The sequence below is a fragment of the Periplaneta americana genome, chromosome 2 (assembly GCF_040183065.1).
Source record: "Periplaneta americana isolate PAMFEO1 chromosome 2, P.americana_PAMFEO1_priV1, whole genome shotgun sequence".
In the NCBI taxonomy this organism is placed as follows: Eukaryota; Metazoa; Arthropoda; class Insecta; order Blattodea; family Blattidae; genus Periplaneta; species Periplaneta americana.
In genome coordinates, this window is record NC_091118.1 from 139,149,442 (window position 1) to 139,169,353 (window position 19,912).

General features: G+C 33.8%; 1 long non-coding RNA gene across 1 annotated transcript; it reads right to left on the minus strand.

Moving 5' to 3' along the window:
• Positions 1 to 2,989: 2,989 nt before the first annotated feature.
• On the minus strand, positions 2,990 to 10,915 carry LOC138695301 (uncharacterized). The gene is made up of 3 exons (XR_011331122.1): positions 10,794 to 10,915; positions 7,792 to 8,156; positions 2,990 to 3,199 (listed from the first exon to the last, which is right to left on the minus strand). It is a non-coding gene; the product is annotated as an uncharacterized lncRNA (long non-coding RNA).
• Between the last annotated feature and the right edge of the window lie 8,997 nt (positions 10,916 to 19,912).

Sequence of the window (19,912 nt, forward strand, 5' to 3'; positions counted from 1 at the left end):
TCGGTGTTAGAGCGCAGACCTGTCATTCCGTGAGCTAGAGTTCGACTTTCTGCATTGACTGGAGTAGAGGACAGAACAAAGGACCAGTATGTTTTCCAAGTGTCCCGTTTCCCTCGATATCATTTAATTTAATTTGGTAATCATAATGTATATCCCTTTACTTTTCTATCCGTCTCTCTCTCTCCTATATCCATATGGTTTTTAAAATTTAACCTTGACTTTCCTTACAATTGATACCCATTGCTCAGGATCCAATGTCTTATCTTTCCACCTTTTAATACCCAGCTTCCTCAAATTGTAATCCAAATCACTATTGGGTCATTATATTTCTATTTCACCTTCCAGTTTTCTTTCAAAGATATCTTCTACCATCCCCTTTTACCCTGATAACATTACAATATTCTGTCATACTTTTCCAATTCACTGCGGGCTAAAGCAAGGAGATGCACTGTAACCTGTATGTTTTAACTTTTCCCTAGAATATCCTGTTAGGTAAGTTCAGTATAACAGAGAAGATTTGGAATTGAATGGGTTACATCAGCTGTTTGTTTATACGGATGACGTGAATATGGTAGGGAAAACATGGTCATTTTTCTTGAAGCAAGTAAAGAGATAGGTTTGGAAGTAAATCTCGAAAAGACAAAATATATTATTATGTTTCGTGACCAGAATATAGTACGAAATGAAAATACAAGAATTTGAAATGTATCGTTTTGAAAGATGGAAGAATTCAAATATGCTCTCAAAGAACATAGAAGTTAGAATTTATAAAACATTTACATAACCGGTTGTTCTGTATCGTTGTGAAACTTGAAACTTCGAAAAGGAACAGAGGCAAATGTGTTTGAGAATAAAGTGCTTAGGAAAATATTTGGAGCTAAGAGGGGTGGAGTTATTGGATAATGGACAAAGTTATACAACGCAGGACTGCACACATTGTATTTTTCATCTGCCATAATTAGGAATATTAAATCCAGACGTTTGAGATGGGCAGGGAATGTAGCACATATGGACGAATCCAGAAATGCATACCTATAATGTTAGTTAGGAGACCTGAGGGAAAAAGACCTTTGGGGAGGCCGAAACGAAGATGGGAGGATAGTATTAAAATGGATATGAGGGAGGTGTGATATGATGGTTGAGACTGGATTAATCTCGCTCAGGATAGTGACCGATGACGGGCTTATTTGAGAGCGACAATGAACCTAAGGTTTTCTAAAAGCCATTAGTAAGTTGTAAGTAACATTACAATCTCAGTTTAATCTTCTTGTTTTAGTAAATAGTAATCCGTGGCATAATAGTCCATGAAGCACCAAGGATGGTCAGCCGACTGGTAGTTGACTGGGACGTATGTCCGATGCCGCGGCAGCCCCATAACAATGCGTGTAATCACTGTCACATCGGACAGTCTGAGACAAATTCTTCCTATCCGAGACAGAATGTTAGATTCAGTACTCTGCCGGTGTAATATGTTATCTTAAATTAAATTATACTGTATATAAATTAATGAAGACTTTGCTGTGTTTTAAACTTAAAAAATTGTCTTCTGAAAAATTTAAGAATAGTGACTGTAAGAATCATATCAGTTCACTGTAAGAATCTGATGAGATGAATACCAGTTTGTAACACGAATTTTTATACACTACAATATATTTAATTAAATTAAATGTTAAAGATCACTCAAATAATGATTACACCATCATTGGTACCTATATTGCTGACGATTTACAGATCTACACACACTTTCGTCCTGATGAACTAACTGATACAGTGACAACAATGACTGAAGACCTAAACTCTGTCTATCTGTGGGCACAAAGGTTTGGACTGAGGTTAAACCCAGGAAAATCGCAGGCAATTGTAATGGGACATCAGCGCTTACTCAGTACAATTGACGACAAAACCATACCAAGATTGTCAATAAATGGGTCGTTTATTAAGTATAGCGACACTGAAAAATCTTGGATTATTAATGGATAGAGATCTAAACTGGAATAGTCAAGTAACTCACATCTGTAAGAAAATATTTTCATTGCTCCACTCTCTAAATCACTTACGAAACTGTCTGCCTCTTTCCATAAAAAGAAACATTGTTCAATCGCTAGTGATGCCCCATTTTGATTACTGCGATTCTCTCTTGACAAATGTAAGTGTCAATTTAGTTGAAAGACTACAACGTGTTCATAATGTGTGTGTCCGCTTCATCTGCAATACTCGTAAATTTGACCACATATCGCCATCTTTTGAAGTTCTTTCTTGGGTCCGCCTAAAGGAACGTAGAATAGCACATTCTTTCTCTCTTCTGTTTCGAATATTATTCACTTCTACTCCAAAATATTTGAGAACTCGCTTTAAATATCTTACAACGTTACGGAATCAACATCAGGCCTTATTATCCATTCCTCGTCATCGTACCTCTTTCTATTCATCCTCTTTCACAGTGTCAGTTTGTCGCCTATGGAACTCCTTACCTCGTAATGTCAGGGATTGCCGAACGGTTAATCAATTTAAATTAAGAATTAAGAATTACATACTTTTACATGAAATGATTTGTGAGTGTTAGCCGATTTTTTATAGATTACTCTGTGTGTATGTAAATTGTCATTTAGGTCTGTCATAAATTAGAATTAGGATATGAATTGTAAATAACTTAATTATGTATCATGTTTAGTTAATATTTCATTACAGCCCATGTAAGCTTGTTTATGTGCATGGAAATTATTTTTATTTTTAAGTACGACTTTCGTATTTTTATCATTGTTTTATTATGTATTTTACTTCTGGTAGTGTGGAAGAGAAGGCCTCATGGCCTTAACTCTACCAGAATAAATAAATAAATAAATAAATAAATAAATAAATAAATAAATAAATAAATAAATAAATAAATAAATAAATAAAGTAAATAAGTAAATAAATAAATACATAAATAAAAAATAAATAAATAAATCTCTGCTAAGAACCAGAGGTATACATAAGTTTGCATACAATATGATGGTGTAAGAGTTGGAATTTTATTGGTGTATTACAAAGTTAGGTAATTATTCATTCTTTTCACAAACAAAAGGGCACTTCCAATTACAATTTACTGGTCTGATATTTCCTTCTCTGTGCTTCGCAACGCAATGTTCGTTGTTATTGTTGTTCTTATGTTTCTGACGTTGTTCAAATTTGTTGTAAGTGGATGGAACGAAATCGTCATCTGTAAAAAAGAAATCAAACAATGAGAATGTAACATATGCATGAAACTAAATAGAATTAGATATAATTATGTTCAGAATATTTATATGACTTAAAATGCAGGGATTAAACAACATGTGATCCAATAACCAAGGAATATGCTAGATCTCTTATATCGTAAGTGAAGGATATTTTTCTGTCTTTCAAATAAATTTGTTACTTAAAATATTTTTTGGAAGTAGGCATTGCAGATCTCTTATATAGAAAGATTGTTCTTGAGTCATTTGTGCTTTGCTTGTGCTGTCATAGTATTCCTGTGAAGGGATACTGCCTGTTTTAGACCTTATATGTCCTCTTCAGGGCGGGGTGTGTGTATTTTATAGAGGTTTTGATCAACTTGTGCTGTAGGAAAGAAGGGATTGTGGTTTATAATGCAGGCGCATCTGCAGCTGTGGCATTAATTAGGCTTTTGTGTGTTATTTGGTGTTAATATTGGTGAAAGAATGGTCTGGAGTAGTTGGTTTGGGATTCCTACAGTATTGCTAGTTGTTTACCAACTTATACCAGAGCTACATGACACATTGAAACGTTTTCTCTCTTAGGGTGGAAGATTTTCATATTGAAGAAGGAGTTTATCGACAGTGATGGAAGGGTTGATATTGGGAGGATTTAGGAAAGTATGTTGTATGAATGGTTTATGGAGAGCTTTGTGGACACATTTGATATTCTTTTGGGTGATATACTGGGAGATGGTTGGATTATGGTGACGTATACGGTTTGGTTATGGGTATTTCGGGGCAGGTTAAATGCTTTTCTAGCTAATCTTCTTTTTGTAGCACAGAGTTGTGACATAAGGGATGGGGAAAGTCTGGTGTAGTATAGTTGGGATGCGTACAGGATGGAAAAACGAATTATTGCCTTGTAGATCAATTGTGATGTTGGGTTGGCAGCCTGGGTTTCCAGTCTTCTGTCCGTTATCCTGTATCTGGTGGGAGTGATAATTTTAATTTTTTTCCGGACCTGTCGAATATGACTTGTGAGGTTGAGTTTATCGTTGAAGGTGACTTTTCTAGGGAATTGGGGTGTTATTGATCAGAACACAACTGTTATCTGTAGAGATGGGAACGATATATAGGTTTTTACGAAATACCGATATTTTCATTTCGATATAGCGATATATCGATATCGAAATTTTGATTCAATATATCGTATAATATATCGGTTTTCTCATAAATTTATCGATTTTTTTTTTGTGGAATTATCATTATCAACAACAACAAAATCCACACTAGACAACTCAGTTAATTCCCGAGAGATGGCGCTACTGAAGGTGGACAGTTACATTATTGTATAAGCTCATTCAATACCTTCTTCTAATTGGCTGGACTGGAATTCGAATTCAAACTGTTTAATATGCAGCACCAAATTCAAAATGCAGCGTCAGCGAACGTGAGACAGACGGGAGGTTTATTTACTACTGTTTTAATATTGTTATTAATGTTCTCCAAGGCAGAAGCAACTCGGACCCTGAAAGGGAACCGTCTAACCTCAAAACGGGTATCAAAACTTTTATTTCTATATTCTGAAATGGAAAGAGAAAGAAGGATTTAATACCGATGTGAAATTTCTTTACGTTTATGATTTCTATGCACAACTTAGTGCTGACATTCTGTTTCCTTATTATATCTTTTAGTGCATAAAAATTATATCTCTGTAATCATCAACATTATTGTTTGGAATGTTGAAGTGTAACAATAACTTGCAATGGGTACTTAGGGCCTATATAGAAGGATTGTATCAAATCAACTCCGAAGTTTGTTAAAACTTGTAACATTCTAAGTACGGTTTACTTACATTTAAAAATAATTACAAGTTCTGTTTACTTACATTTAAAAATGATTACGTTGTTAGGTAGAAAAGAGCATGATATGTGTCCTGGATTGAATCCTATGTAACATTAGAATAATTGAATCGTGTTATAATATCAAATACTCAACCACGTAGAGTTCACTTAACTCTTTTCCCACTATATCATTTAAGCTTCCTTGCCTCCACCATAATTTTGATTTAGGTTAGGACCTACATCATATGATATTGAAAATGTATTTTTTATTGTTACAATTTTACGTTTATGCTTTTGATGTTATGATGTTAATTTCAATGGTAAAAAGGAATATTAAAATTGAAGTAATTTTATTGTAATACAGTAAATTTACGCCTGAAAATGCAATTTGCTTACGAAATAGCGATATATCGATAATCGTTCGATATATCGATATATTTTCTGCGATATATATTGTTTATTGAAATTAGGTTTGCAATATCAATATATCAGTATTTAATTCATTTCCTCCATCACTACCTGGGATTTATCAGCATTGACTACAGTCTCCACTGTACAAGCCATGTTGATAGAATTTGCAGTGTGTTGTTGATGTTGATATGCCGCCTCGCTATATTAATTCTGTAGGCTTCGGATGCAAAAAGCACATCTCATCACCATTGTCCTAGTCTAACGTTGTTTTGTGTAATATTATCTAACTTTTATATTATTTGTCGCGAGGAGATATGTACATGCGAGATCTATTAAGTCTCAAGTATATTCTTGTGTCATTTATGTAAATTATTACGAGTATTTACCTGACTTTAAACTTTTTCGGGAAGGACCGTGAATCAGTCGCGTTAGTTTTTAAGATTCATTCATGATATAGAAATATAATAGAGAGACTTACAGGAAGCACTATATGAAGCTGTTGTGGAAACTCTGAACTAAGAAAAGAACCGAAAGGCACACATTATGGAAAGACGACATAGAAGAATTAAACCACATCGCCCTACAATCTCGCTAACTTTTCAACAAAAAATAGCTAAATCTCTCGAAAGTTTGTTAAAAAATCCGCAGAAATGTCGCTAAAAATTAATAAATATCACTAAATAAAAATAAAGAAAAAGATACATATGCGGAGAAAAATGTAATTTCCTCGTCGTCACCCTCTTCTGCGGAGTCTGGTTGTATTGTTGACGGCTGTGATGTTGAGGAGGAAGGTGTGGGAACAGCTGATTGTGAATACACTGCACTTGATCCAATCATTGACACTACACTTTCTGGCAAATTGTAAGTGTGGAAATTTTCACCCAAGCGTTTGACCACAATTTTTTTGTGAAACCTAATATTTTTTAAATCTTATATATTAAAATATATTAAAACCAGCAAAAACTATAGTCTCATTTGCTTCACACGAACTGTCGGCACAAAATTCCAAAACTCAATTGCCGCAGGTCGGTTCGGAGTGGAAAATCTCCGCGTTGCGGGGAAGAACCAAGAATTAGCTAGAGCTCACGACTCGTCACGTGACAATCAAATTTGCCGCCGTTTATGGGTGTTGGAGCAGTAGCATTGAGAGAGAGATCTAACCCGTGAAAATCATTGAATCAGCATCTTTCACCCTGATCACTGATCACAAATATATGAGATCAGGGCTTTCACGTATGAATCATTAGACGACTCAGTCATGCACCCATGCCTCTTCTAAAACTAAGTGCATGACTTCAGTTGAATGTTTTAACTTAAAAGAAAGGAAAAATGGAAGAATATAAAAATCAGCAGAAAAGTCGCTAATCGTATTTTACAAAATTTGACGCCGAGACCGATTCAAAATTCCCTAGATTTAGCGACTTATCGCTAAATATGGCAACACTGAATTAAACACAAGCAAAGTGCAGATTTAATATGACGTTTAAACATAAAACTAGATATGGATAAAATCGAATATGAAACGAAATGTAGAAGTTGACTTTTAAAAAGTTTACAAAACAAAGGCTTAGATAGCCTACCTATATGTAGCAATACATACAGATAGAACATATTATATGTAAACTCGTGTACCCCATATAAAGAAATGAAACATTTTAACATAAATTCAATAACTATAAATATTATTTCACAACAATATGTGAACAATATTACTCGAAGCTTCAGTGTAATTAACCTGAAACACATCGGTCAATATTTTTAACCCGTCTGTTGTTATGTCTGTACCAATTGTAACTACATATACCTATTTAAAAATAAGGCATGAAACTTACTGAAGTTTATCCTATTTTTTGCATTTATCGTCGATGTTCCTGCAATAACTTCTATGTTACATATTTATCGATTTTCAGATTTTTGCTCTATTAAATAACTTAAATAGTGATAGAGCAAACAATAAAATCTCCTATATGTAATTATTTTTCTTTGTTTCGAAAATATAAGAATTCACAGCCTCCTATGTACGGCTGCCATAGGATGAATAAATGTGTTTTTTCTTCCTACTGAAAAATTTTATATTTTGCACATAGAAGTTATTGCAGGAACAACGACGATATGAAGTATTTTCATTATGTATGCTTTTTCAATTCAGTAGTTAGAGAAAATAAACCCAAAGAGTTATAATATAATTAGCAATATGACCCGAAATTATTTACTATGAAAAATCTCAAACTTATAATAAGAAAATAAACTATATGCCAGCATGGTGACATAACTTTTATTTATAATTATTACTCCTTTTTATTTAATACAGTACATCAAAAATTATTTCCTTAATTTAGAGTAAGAATGAACTGTCTCACCTGTCACAGTAATGAAGTGTTCGGAGTTCAGAAGGTCGTGAACTCCGAGGAAAACGTAGTCATGTCTGCTGTTGGCAGTAATATTCTGGATGGCGTTCTTTTCTTCTCTTGAGTTGATGATGGCAAGATGAGCGTTTTCGGTCCTGCATTGCTCCCACGCTTTACCCCAGCTCACTGGCAAATCGTAAAACTTGTAGCTTCCAACATTCTGGTAAGTTACATACCCACAGTCGTTCTTCGTGGCTGAATTTTCATCCGTTTTGATTTTACCACGGGGTGCCCATGGTACACACAATGCGGATATAAACATTGTGTTAAGAATTATCAATAACATCCATTTCCTCTTTAAAACCATTTCTGAAGTCCTGAAAGATGCAGAAATATTAAGTGTGAGAACAAAATACACGGTTATCGAAATGAATTTCTGTGTTTAATTGGTTAATAATAGTGTGTGATATGATTTAGTGTATAAAATTGTTGTACTTTCCATTCCTTTAGAATACTTGTGCTTGTATTATATCTTCATTTTTATGGCCCAATGAACTGTACACCTCTGTTTTCCTGAGGAATTTAATTCCTGATGCTGAATGTGTCTATGTTGTTTTCGAATGTTCCAAATTTCACTGCCATAGCTAAGTTCTGTAATTGCCATTATATTGCAGGTTCTTAATCCGGTTGTTTTACTTTATATGGTTTCAAAGTGTTATTTAATAATGCGATTGTCAGTGCATTGAACATACAGATGAGGAGGCGAGACCTGGCATGTGAGCTGTGCGAGTGAGAAAGAATGAGCTGCCAGAAAGAGAGTTTGTTTCATGATGGTTAATGTTATACGAATCTACCGACACGGAAGTTTATCTCAGACTAAAACTCTCTTCCTCCTCCATACCCATGGGTGATATAGCCACAGCACATGGTAAGGTCACAGGACACGATTTGTCTACTCTACTAAACGTGGCTCTAATTCGGCATACCATGGAACGCACTGAACCCTTTACGTAATAGATGACTTTTGTGGCTTCTTTTAGCTAAATAACGTAAATGGCATAGAAATTAACAACGGTGGGCATCAACGATCTTTTTGTGACACTAGAGCTATACAGAAGAGTGGGAACAAAACTCTGCCGTTGGAAATATCATTATCTAATACTACTACTACTACTACTACTACTACTACTACTACTACTACTACTACTACTACTACTACTACTACTACTACTACTACTACTACTGCTGTTACTGCTATTAACTACTGCGCCTGCCAATACTACTATTACAATACTATTTCTACTACTACAACTAGTAGACCTACAACTATTAACATACTACTACTAATCAAATAATAGTACTATATTTACGCCTAATATTACCATACTACTACTTTACTCAAACTACCTGTACTGCTACGAGATAACTGTTATTACTACCACAACTATTATTACTACTATTCTTATCACTTACATTACTACTCTTACCAGTACTACTATTATTACCATATTACCACTCGATTAATACTAACCCTACTCCAAGTGCAGATACTGTACTACTACTCTCCTATTATCATTGCATTTCGAACTCGCGGATCAGGGTCACGTACAAACGTACGAACCATGCACGAATCACTGAACTGAAAACTGTGAACTGAAGCAGTTGTAATCTCGGCTGTCCCAGCTGACTTTAGTTGAGGAGAATGGTCCAGGACTGGAATAAGCACACGTGGAAAATCCAGTCCATTGATTGGCTCTGAGCCTCCAGTTTGAAATGCGCTGACAGTAATAATATCACTACTATTATTGTAACTATTCCTATTATTACCACCACCACTACTTAGGCCTACTTACTTACTTACTTACTAATGACTTCTAAGAACCCGCAGGTTCATTGCCGCCCTCACATAAGCCCGCCATTGGTCCCTATCATGTGCAAGATTAATCCAGTCTCTATCATCATATCCCACCTCCCTTAAATCCGTTTTAATATTTTTTTTCCATCTACGTTTCAGCCTCCCAACTAACACTCTATATCCATTTCTGGTTTCGCCCATACGTGCTGCATGCCCTGCCCATCTCAAACGTCAGGATATAATGTTTCTAATTATGTCAGGTGAAGAATACAATGCGTGCAGTTCTGCGCTGTGTAACTTTCTCCATTCTCCTGTAACTTCGTCCCTTTTAGCCCCAAATATTTTCCCAAGAACCTTATTCCACTACCACTACCTCCTACTAAAATTACCACACTACTACTCCACTAACATTACACTTATTACTACAATTATTACTATTACTACTCTTAATACTAGAATTACGACTATTACTACTATACTCGTACTACTATTATAGTAATGCTGTTAATACTATTATTCCCATTATTGCAATACTAGTACTCTACTAATACTGTCACTATTACTACAACTGCTGCTGCTACTACTACGAATTACTACTGTCCTGCTACTTTTACAACTGTTATTAATACTACGACTATTGTAACTACCACTATTACTAGTACTACTAACACTAAAACTACTATTGTTACTACTATGACTTATTACCATCGCTGTGATTATTATTTTTATTATTATTATTGTTATTATTATTATTATTATTATTATTATTATTATTATTATTACTACTATTACTAAAACTACTATTGCTGGCACTACGTTTACTATTACTATAAAAAATTACTACTACATTATTACTATTATTACTAACACTAGAAGTACTGTTGCTACTACTACGACTGCTACTATTCAAGATGGTTAAAAACTGAACCATGCTGGTGACAGTGTTACTAGGCTATTACACCCGATGTTATATTCAGTTTTTGTATATGTTAAACACAGTGTAGTAAGGTAGGTTTGTTGAAAATCGTGATCAAAGTTTGCAGATATACCGAAGAGGAAAGAGGGACAAACTGATAATCAAATTATCAAATTTCATTACTCTGAATTGGGATAAATAAGAAGTGTATATTATTAAAATTATTGTAATGTGCGTACTTACATGTTTATTTGAACTGTTCTAACAGGTACAAGAAATTCGTAAAGTTAATTAGCAAGAGCACTTGTGGTTGCAATTACAATTTGATTACTAATGGAACTCAATTTCTTTCAATTAATATTATCACGTTTCTCCTGTTTCAACACTTCCTCTTTCGATATCATCTTATTAACGATTGAGGTTTCCTTTTTAGTACACTACAGTGACACAGTGACCTGATCTTAAAGTTTCTGAAAAGGGAAAGGTCTATGCTTCATAGAATGTAAAGCTATTAATTATTTTAATTAATATTGAACATTAGGTTTTAAATTGATATTTGTAGAGGTATCAATAATTGTCATTTGTAACTCTCATTTCAGCCATCTCTACGACATATCCCTTTATTAGTCGCGGGCGATCCGTAAATAAAACAGCATAAATTGCCTAAAAGGAATTATTATCGAAATTCAATTCTCGGTTCATTCTGTAAAAATGTAGGTAGATAGAACAATTAAAATAGAGAATAAAAGTCCCTTCGTCACAAACTACATCATTATTTTAACTATTATTTCAAATTTACAGAATCTATGAATTTTGAATAAATTCTCGGATTGTTATTATTTTTAAAAGATGCTACAAAATTTTCGTCAATAATTACAGAAGTACAGCGGATTCTCCTAAGTTCGACAGAACAGAATTGAAAGTTCTCACCAATAAGGGTAGTGGGTGTGGCACGTGAAATGAATACAAATTCTTATTGGTTATCCATCAACGAATACAGTACTGTACTTGCATTTCCTGCCCGCCCCGAGACTTGTGTATACGTTTCTAGTACCACAGTGGGTTTCGACAGTTATGTCTCACAAATGACACAATTCTCAAATAGAAAAAGAAGAGTCCATTAATTTAAAATCAGTGATCAATGTGGATGTCCTAATCAATAAAATATTCTGTTTTCCTTTAACAAAAGTATCACTACAAGACACAGAACCAATTCCCATTCAAATGGCAAACCTTTCTTAGTGCCCGTGTCTAATTTTCCTACGTAAGCAGTCGAACTGTAGGATGTCGAACTTGATTTCTGTCGAACTTAAGAATTTTCACTGTATTAGCATATTTAGTATTATGTATAATACATTTGCTAAATTCATAAAGAAGAAATTTTAAGTAATATTTTACATTAATCTATTCAAACGGATAGGCCTACACATGGTTTCTGACAAAAGAAGTCCAATGAAAATAACGTATTTTGTCTATGGTAGACAAGAGAAAAGAGATAGATGTCAATAGAAAGTTGAAATACGTTTGATTTTCACAAATTACTCGTATGTGAATACTTTTGATAGAATATGCGGAAAGTAATTTTGGTTATCTTCAATAGGGTAAATTAGGGTCTGTTGGACATTCGGACATGTTGGACACTTTGTACTTTAACGTGTTACCTCGCCACTTGTGGGCACCGCATTCTGCTAGAAGTCAATGACGGAAGTAGCCCCAACATTTTAGATATGAATTCAGCTTCTTGGCTAGCCTTTGACATGCATATTATGTAAATGTGCTTGGAAAGAGAAAAATGATGGAATATGAAGATTTTCATATGAATGAACATTTACATACAAATATAATTTTACTTGCTAACGGTCATATAATACTGTAAAAATCAGGGTATGAAATAGAAACTTCTGTTTATAAACTCTCTCATTTGGCGGTAAGCTATAGTTTTAAAATTTCATCCATGGCGTATATATTGAGGTTCTTTAGGCCTACTATAATTTTTAGACTTGGTATGTAATTTTTTATATCTCAATTGTAACACCTCTTATTATATTATTAATAACATATATATATATATATATATATATATATATATATATATATATATATAAGAATATATTACAATTGACATATATGGTAGAAAGAAGAAATGGAAGGGCAAGAAAAGGGTCGACATTTACGTCAAGTCAGTCCCCTAGAATCATCAAAAAGTTTGATTTGTCAGAAAAGACGAAAGACTAGTCCAGTTATACTCCAAACGGTGATTTTACTACTAAAGTTAAGGCAGATGAATTCCAGTTTTCTTCATTATCTTTATACGATTCAAGAATGAAATGTGCATGGCACCGAAAGACTATAAAAGTCTAGGAATGAAACTATAGGACTTTTTTAGGTTTCGAAGTATGTTACAAAAGGCGAAAACTTCTATTTTCGCAAAATATCACGGTTCGACAAATATATGACGCCACAGAATGTGTAATTCCAGCTATTAGTTGTCATTTCTATGTAGAAACTAAGTTCCTAACCTCAAAAATGAGGTTACAGATATGAAATAGGGGTACAAATGTAAACTAGTGTGATACACTAGCTGACACGTGTTGTATTCTAGCGGAAGCCTTTAAAATTACTGCGCACTAATATTCCCTTTTCGCGGGAATGTATTAGTTTTCAGTTATAAGCTGAATTGTTGAAACGTTTAACATTACTGCGTTTTAGAGGAGAGTGGAAATTTTGGCCGTAGCTAAGTTCTTTTCTTGAATATGGAACATGTTGTAACAGAGGGTAGGAACGGTTTTAAAGCATCGTAAGCATACGGGTTTCCTTACTGTACCTAAAATAGAATGATGACAAAAAAAAGTACTGGATTCAATTCATTGTGTGCAAGAAGTGATTTCACGAGTCTTGCATACGGCAATAAAATAAGTGCAATGACTGTGTTGCTAAGTAGCGATAAACGAGTAAAAAAGTGTCCCTGAACTTTAGATTAAGCCAATTTTGTTATATACAAGTATCAAACCAGGTTCAGGTAAAAGGTAAAGGTATCCCCGTAACATGCCATGAAGGCACTTGGGGGGGCATGGAGGTAGAGCCCCATGCTTTCCATGACCTCGGCACTTAGGATGAGGTGGTGTGGTCGGCACCACATATGAAGAGCACAGGAAAAGAACGTGCTTTGTCCACTTTTTTTCAAAAATGAGTTATGCATGCTATGAGATGCAGGATTCCATGTAGTTTAAAGTTATTAATCGACCAATGTGATAATGTGAATAGTCGAAGTGCTACAAGAGATTTTAGATTTGGCATACAGCGAAAGAACGTGCTAAGTCCTCTCACTACAGGGAAATAATGTGCTCTGTCCTCTGTTTCTGTGATTTAATTTTTAGTTTCCTTACGGATTTGCATGCATGTTATAGCAGGAAGAAGGGAATTGGAGTAAAAATAATATTCCATTGTTTTTCATTATTGTTATAATGAGAAAATTCGTTCTTGCTGCATAAACTTTATGTACAAGTATAAATCTTTTTAGTTTGAGAAATTCAGTTTAGAAGTATAAGTGTTGTAAATTTGTCACTTAAATTTTAATATTATTATATTATTGAATGTTGAGTACTTCATCTGAGGATGGAACTCAGAGACCTTCGACTTCTAACAGTGTTAAGAAAAAGAAAGTACGAGGGAGAATGACTGCAGTCATGAAGAAATTAAAGGTTCAATCACATCAAGTAGGAGAAGACTGCAACTGTTAGTTAAAGTGTTTCGAGTAAGTAAGTGCTGAAGAAAGATCAAGTATTATAAGGCAATTTAATGATTTAGAAGACTGGAATCAACAATCATTACATATGACTGGGCTCATTACAATAATTCCAGTTTATCGAAAGTGATCAGTCATTACAGCAATGGAAGGACCAATAAATTGCATCTCCCAGAAGAACTAGCAGTGAAAAAGATGTATGAAATGTTCAAGAAAAAATACCAAAATTTAATAATTTCATATGAAACATACAGAATAATGTTCAATACCAAATTCAATATAGCATTTGGATATCCAAGGAGTGATACATGCATATGATAAGTACACAGCTGAGATGGAAGTGCTGAATGTAAGACTGACTGAAAATAATTTAAATGAAGAAACAAGTTTTGGAATAAATTAATAAGATCACCAGTAACAACAAGGTCCATAAACTCAAAGTTGAAATATTTTATACCAGAAAGAGGAATGCTCGTTTAAGAAGTCGGAAGTTTGAAGAAACAGAAGCAATTTTCATGGACTACGAAAACATGTATGCTTACCATACATTAGTATCAATGATGTCTATTAGTATTACAGAAGGCAATTATCTGTTTACTCTTTCAATATTCATCAAATTTCAGATGAAACTTCAGTGTTTTTTAGTTGTACTGAAGATAATGGTAGAAAAGGAGCCAATGAAGTCGTATCCTTTTTAAATCACTTTGTGACAGGAATAATGGACAACAAAGCGGATATCTTGAAAATTTTTGTGATTCATGTTCAGGCCAGAGCAAAAATTATACTGTTCTGAAGTATCTTAATTATCTTGTGAACGAATTGAAACTTATGAACAGAATGAAACATTCGTTTATGGAATGTAATAAAATATAGGACTAACTAATACAAAAGCAGTAGCTGAACTTCCAATGGGTTGGGTGCAGATCATGGTACAAGCTCGAAGTAAACCTACTCCTTTTGATGCTGTGGTGTTCAATCAAGAACTGATATGATGGGAAGTTGGGAGTCATTTCTGCAGAAGAAATATTTGAGGAAATATTCATTTCCTACAAGGCCCATCAGAGGGGTAATCATCACAAAAGAACACCCTCACCTCATTCAACATCGTGATATGTGTAATGGAACTAGGATTTCATCGGTGGTGAGAGCTTCACTGCGATTTCGAGGGCAGCAATCTGAAGAATACCCATGTCCTGCTTACAGAGGCAAAACACAAATTATTTTGAATAATTTATTTTATATCCGCTAATAATTTAAATATCGGTAACATTATTTCTAACAAAGAAACTTCTCTGGTAATATCGAAGGAAAAGTATTAGGACCTCTAGATTTTGAAGGAATTTCGTGGACACGAAGATAGTGTTTTACACAAATCTTCCACATTAGACTGGGCTGTGCATTTTGGGTCAAAAATGATTTTTATTGTTATTAGGTCCTGTGCAGTTTGGAACAAAAATGATCATTCATGCAAATCAAGATTTCAGATATAACTCCCTGTAAAGTTGATTTGAATAATTTCGAGGGAAAAATTGTTCCGGAGCCGGGTATCGAACCTGGGACCTTTGGTTTAACGTACCAACGCTCTACCACTGAGCTACTCGGGAACTCTAACCGACACCAAAGGTCCCGGGTTCGATACCCGGCTCCGGAACAATTTTTCCCTCGAAATTATTCAAATCAACTTTAGAGGGAGTTATACCTGAAATCTTGATTTGTATAATACACGTAACTGTTCGTGAACAGAAAACCACAATTTAAGTCACACAGAGTTAGTGTGCACTCGAAGTTGGTTGCTTGACGGTTGTCAGCCCACTTTGAGGTCTGTGGATATAGAGGGAAAAATTGTGTCGGTGTCGGTTAGAGTTCCCGAGTAGCTCAGTGGTAGAGCGTTGGTACGTTAAACCAAAGGTCCCGGGTTCGATACCCGGCTCCGGAACAATTTTTCCCTCGAAATTATTCAAAAATGATCATTGTTATTATTATTATTATTATTATTATTATTATTATTATTATTATTATTATTATTAGGCTCTGTGCATTTTGTGTCAAAAGTGAGCATTATTATTATTATTATTATTATTATTATTATTATTATTATTATTATTATTATTATTATGTCCCGTGCATTTTGGGACAAAATTGCACAAAAGTGATCTTTATTATTATTATTATTATTATTATTATTATTATTATTATTATTAGGCTTTGTGCATTTTGGGACAAAAGTGATTTTTATTATTATTAGTTCATGTGTATTTTGAGCCAAAAGTGATTATTATTATTATTATTATTATTATTATTATTATTATTATTATTATTACTATTATTATTATTATTATTATTATTATTATTATTATTATTATTATTATTATTATTATTATTATTATGCCCCACTCCACTTCATTACAGAAAAAGTTAAAAAAGGAAAGAGAAAATGTTTAAAGTTATGTTATCATTTAAAGGTTTGTCAATCCCGTGATTTTGAGATTCTGAATGTTAATTCAAAATTTCTATACACACAATACGCACAAACAGACATACAAACACGTTTCCGGAAGAAAACAGCTTTACTTGTAATATTTAATCTAAAATTAATTCCTCCGTACATAAGAAGCACGTTTTTTCCCTGTAACTTATGACATTACTTTACGTAAATGTCAATAAAACTATAATTTTCAAAAATAAGAATGCAAACTTAAATTCAAATTCATTCAGATAACCTGTTCTTTCATACTCACTTAAGTGTTCATTAATATCTCCGTTAGTATCCATGGAATTCGGTTTCAAACTTTGAAATTGCTCTCCTGAAAAATTTGATAAAGTGGACAAAGCACGTTCTTTTCCTGTGCTCTTCATATATCAGTAAATGTATTAATTGCATTTGCCATGTTACCCGACTACCGGGGGAAGATGCCTACAGTGCAGGCAAGACGAAAACGTGTATCCATAAACAAGGTAATTAATTTTTTCTGTTTCGTACCAAAAATATAATTTCAAAATTCCCTTCTAGACGTTGATATTTCGATATGAAATTGGAAAGTAAATGAACAGTATTTCAAATTTTCAATCAAAGAAAAAGTCAAGCATCTTCCCCCGATCCACTCTATATTTTATCATAATCATCATCATCTTGAATACATCAGGTTTAAAAGCCTTAGCGTACTTTCCTGGGAAAGGAATAATGCAAGTGTTCTGTTCTGTCGATCTTCACTTCGGAAGTCTCAAGTCACATTTTCTCTTAGCTTCATATGATAATGCAAATTTGAAAGTCTGTTGTTGTCCATCCTCTCGACATGTTGTAGCCATTGTTGTTTATATACTTTTATTTCTTCAAAGATGTTTTAAAATTATTTTGAATATCCTCATTTCTTTCTCAATCTAAATAAATTGAATCTTAAGAGAGATCTTAGAAAACACCTTTATGCCGCTTCCAACTATTTTTGTATCCAAATGTTAGGAGGGCCATTGAAATGATTGTCGATCATAAGCTCCAGTTTGTGGGAAGAAAGAATGCATAAGCGCCAATGATCGTATTATAAAAGCGCCAATATCAGTGTGATTAACGTACGCTACATCTGTTAAACACGTGAAAATAGAAATGTGAATTGGCAACGCAGCTGCGGAAATAAACTATTACAGTTGGTTTGTTATATGTTCTTCCCGTCGACTTTCGGCGAGTTATGTTTCAGCGTATTTACAATTGAAGAGTGTTATCCCAAAATACGTTGAGTCTATTTTTATGAAAAGATTGGGCTAGTTTCTGTATCCATCATTCTACGGATTGAGCGAGCGTGTTTCCAATTGACATGCACAATAACACAAACTTTTAGACAAAATTTGATGTTGTTTTGGAAGAAAACATGCTTAAAATATAATGATAAAAGACTCACACATCATCATATGTCTAAATCATAAAAATGACCAAATGGACTGATCGAGCTTTGAGATTACACTCTTCAACTATTGTAGGAACTTCCTTTTCTAAATTCTTTTCAAATATCATTTAATACATATTCTGTAATGATATTTATTCTATGTGTTATGATTTTTGTATAGATCTTGCATCCTGAGTTCAATTTCTTCTACCTTTTTTAAAACTACATGCATCTTCTGCGGACCTCTGAAAAAAGAAATGAGAAAGAGACTAGTGAAGTACTTTGTATGGAGTGTGACATTGTATGGGGCAGCAATAGGGACATTACGACGAAGTGAAGGGAAGCTAATAGATGCATTTCAAATGTGGATATGGAGAAGAATGGAACGTGTGAAGTGGACAGACAGAATAAGAATTGAATCTGTGTTCGAAAGAGTGGATGAAGAAAGAATGATGTTGAAACTGATCAGGAAAAGGAAGAGGAATTGATTGGGTCACTGGCTGAAAAGAAACTGCCTACTGAAGGATGCACTGGAAGGAATGGTGAACAGGAAAAAAGTTCGGGGTAGGAGAAAATATCAGATGGTAGATTGCATCAAGATATATGAATCATATGAGGAAACAAAGAGGAAGGAAGAAAATATGAAAGACTGGAGAAAGCTGGGTTTGCAGTGAAAGACCTGCCCTTCAGCAGAACATTAAATGAATGAATCTAATTTGAATAATCTATCATTGTTTTATATAATTTAGTTACATGAAACTCGCCATTTTCTCCTTATGGAATCCAAGGTGATTCTAGAGGCATTTTTTTTATGTTGTCAGATTTTTGTAGATAGGCTACTATTCTGCGAACTTCACTTCAATTGAATTATAAAAGCATTATATTATGGTCAATAATTTGATTAATTTTGGATTTGTTAAAAGTTAGAGGGAAAATTGTAGAATATTGAGTTTGCTGTGAAAGACTTGGGCGTTTGTAGAAAACTATGATGTATAAAAATCCGAGAGTGTAACTGTCTACTTTGGATTTTGTATCATATCGTATTTTAATAATCTGTTGACCAATGGTAACAACCTTTTTCCTTAACATGTTGAACTGATTACATTTTTACCTCTTCCTCATAGTTAATCATAATTTTTTAAAGAATTTATCCACGCAAAATGTTAAAAATGAACTGATAGAAATGACGCCTTCTGACACATTTCCTGCAAGGAAATGACATAGCAACCACATATACTGCTATACTTTCGTCATACAAGATAAAAGTGGTAGCACTTCCGCAAATTTAAAAGATAAATCACGTATAACTTTCGGTCCAAGGTTACAAACATTGCAGCATTTTTCACATCTTGGTTGCAAGATATATTTCAAGAAATTATGTATACAAATTTTTGACTCTATAAGCGAATTATGTCGAATATTATATCTTGAATGAAAGCCAAAAGATAACATTCAGAGTAATAAAGACTAAAATTTGATTTAGAACGCTAATTCACCTAAATTTATCATTTTTAATTTCCTGTTATACGAAGTCGCCATTAGGGAAACTTTACGGTATTGCAAAAGTCAATTTAAACTTTCTATGAAATGATACATATTTTCAGCATTGCTGGAACCTAAATAGATTTTTCATGTCCCGTCCCTATCACCGTATATCCTCTAGTTAAAATCAGAATACGGATTTGAAAAAATCCTGTTTACTCACCTATTTCACTCGCAAAATTTGTAGGTTAAACTCTTGT